The sequence below is a fragment of the Podarcis pityusensis genome (genome assembly GCF_964106645.2).
Source record: "Podarcis pityusensis genome assembly, chromosome: 16".
NCBI classification, from domain to species: Eukaryota; Metazoa; Chordata; class Lepidosauria; order Squamata; family Lacertidae; genus Podarcis; species Podarcis pityusensis.
The window spans coordinates 12,291,779-12,294,769 of NC_138041.1; positions in this window are offsets into that span (position 1 = coordinate 12,291,779).

The following is a 2,991-nucleotide window of genomic DNA, read 5'->3' on the forward strand; positions in this document are numbered from 1 at the left end:
GCAAGCGATCATGGCAGCAGCTCCATTTCACAAAGAGATGCCAACACCACAGCTGCTTCCCACAAGTTGATCAAACTTGGGCATTAATTTATGACAAAAGGAAAAAGCTACACAGAAGAGCAAATTAATTAATATTAATGAATGAATGAAAACCCTATACCATTGAAAGGAAGAAAATGATCATTGGCTTTTAGCAGATCGAACAGCAGAAAAGTGCACATGCATACCCAGCAGCTGGTAAAGTTTCTTCTACTTTGTTGGCATCCCCCTGCAAAGGAGCTCCCTCCCCGCACAGTCTCAGGCTCCTTTACCCTTGGAATGACCTTCCATAGGTCAGTAGGAAAAAGCAGGATAAAGCACACAAAAGGAGGCTCAAAAGGAAGGTGGACAGTGCCACCTCATGGCCACCCAGCACCTTTATTCCTGGACTGAGTTGTGCATGCTCACTCATTGCACACACAAGTGCGCACGCATACACACACACTACAATCTCATTGGAGAAATGAAATCTACAAAAACAGTTCTTTATTGCAACTTCCAGTAGCTTGGGAGTGCTCCTGGATCCGACAGTGTCACCTGACACTGTTTGTTTCAAACTTTGCAGATTCTTGACAAGATGGACTGTTTCAAGAGGTGGCAGAAAGATATTTCGAAATTTGTCTGGCAGGGCAAAAAGCCCAGAATAAAATTTAAAGTACTTACAGATGCAAAAGAAAGAGGGGGATTTGCCCTGCCGGACTTAAAATTGTACTATGAAGCAGCAGCGTTTTGCTGGCTGAAAGAGTGGATGCTCCTCGAGAACACAGATATCTTGGACTTGGAAGGTTTCAATAATACATTTGGTTGGCATGCATATCTATGGTATGATAAAATCAAAGTGCATAGGGCCTTTAAAAATCACATTGTCAGAAAAGCGTTATTTAATGTTTGGATAAGATATAAAGACTTGTTGGAAAACAAAACCCCTAGATGGTTGTCACCCTTGGAGGCTAAGGCATTGAAGAAACTCAATATGGAGGCCGAATGGCCAAAGTATTGGGAAATCTTGGAACAAGATGGAGATAAATTGAAATTGCAGAGTCATGAGAAATTGAAACCTAAAGTAAGAGATTGGCTCCATTATTATCAAATAATGGAGGTTTACAAACAAGATAGGAAAATTGGCTTCCAGGTGGAGAAATCAAAATTAGAAACTGAATTGTTAGAACCCAATACCAAGAATTTGTCAAGAATGTATAACTTGCTGCTGAAATGGAATACACAAGATGAAACAAGATGAAACAAGATGAATCGGCTATGATTAAGTGGGCACAGGACATTGGTCATAATATTATGTTTGCTGACTGGGAATGGTTGTGGAACACCGGTATAAAATTTACGGCATGTAATGCCTTAAAGGAAAATGTTATGAAAATGATCTACAGGTGGTACATGACCCCAGTCAAGCTAGCAAAAATTTATCATTTGCCTGATAATAAGTGTTGGAAGTGTAAAGAAACTGAAGGTACTTTCTATCACCTTTGGTGGACGTGCCCGAAGATTAAGGCTTTCTGGGAAATGATATATAATGAAATGAAAAAGGTACTTAAATGTACTTTCTCTAAGAAACCAGAGGCCTTTCTCTTGGGCATTGTCGGCCAATTGGTGTCAAAGAAAGATAGAATTTTCTTTATGTATGCGACGACAGCAGCAAGAATACTCATCGCAAAGTATTGGAAGACACAAGACCTACCCACCGTGGAAGAATGGCAGATGAAAGTGATGGATTATATGACATTGGCTGAGATGACTGGCAGAATCCGTGATCAGAGGAAAGAGACAGCGGAAGAGGACTGGAAGAAATTTAAAATTTATCTTAAGAGCTATTATAAAATTGATGAATGCTAAAATGCCGAGGTGCTGAGAGAGAGAAAAGGGGAAACAGTGACATAAGATTAAATTAGAGAAAGGACTAAGAGGACATATATTTGATAAAATTGCTTAAAAGCTGCTGAAATAATTTTGCAAACAGGGATGCAGAAAGGGGAGGTATGGGGGAGTCTGAGAAACGAAGATTATGGAAAAAAGGTTGTGAAATTATACATGTTTGTTTGTCTTTTTATTTGTTTGTATTGTTTAAAAAATGCTGTAAAACCAATAAAAATCTATATTAAAAAAAAAAAAAAAGACAGTGTCACCTGAGGCTCAGGTGGCCTCAGAGGCTCGAGGGACTGTTTCCAAACTATGGCTGGTTCCTGTGACTTGGCCGCAGGACTCCATGCTCTGATAACTTCCAGGATGGATTACTGTGCTGTGCTGTGCGTGGGACTGCCCTTGAAGACACTTCAGACTGCGCCCAGGGATGTTTTGCTGCTGGAGGCAAAACCCCCTGTGCCTGCCCCACCTCGGCCCTCACCACTGCCAGGCGCTCACTGTTGCCAGCAGTTTGCCACCTCCTGTTCCTTGACCCTGATGGTACACCCATGAATGGCAGCGCACTCCTCCACTCGCCCCTGGGCTACCCCAAAAAAGTTGAGCAGGACAAAGATGGCAGCAAGTAAAGGAGCACGCTGCTAGGGTCAAGGAGGCGGCGGTAAACACCTGGCAGTGGTGTGATGGGTCAGTGCATCTGGCTGTTAACCAGAAGGTTAGTAGTTTGAGCCCACCCAGGGACGGCTGCGGGCAAGATTCCTGCTTTGCAGGGGGTTGGACTAGATGACCCTTAGGGTCCCTTCCAACTTTACAATTTTAAAATGCCTTATAACAAGTCCGACCCCTTGGTCCATCCTGTTCCCATATCGCCCGCACTGGCTGGCATCGTTTCAAACAGGGAATTGCCAGGGATTGAACCTGGGACCTGCCGCGTGCAAAACAGATGCTCTACCACTGAGCTGCGTCTCTTGACTGTAGAAGAAGAGACCATATAAGTAACAGCTTTTAGGTGGGGAGTAGGAACTACAACTCCCAGAAGTCTGTGCGGTCCGTCGTGCTCGCTGACTATAAGGACGTCAA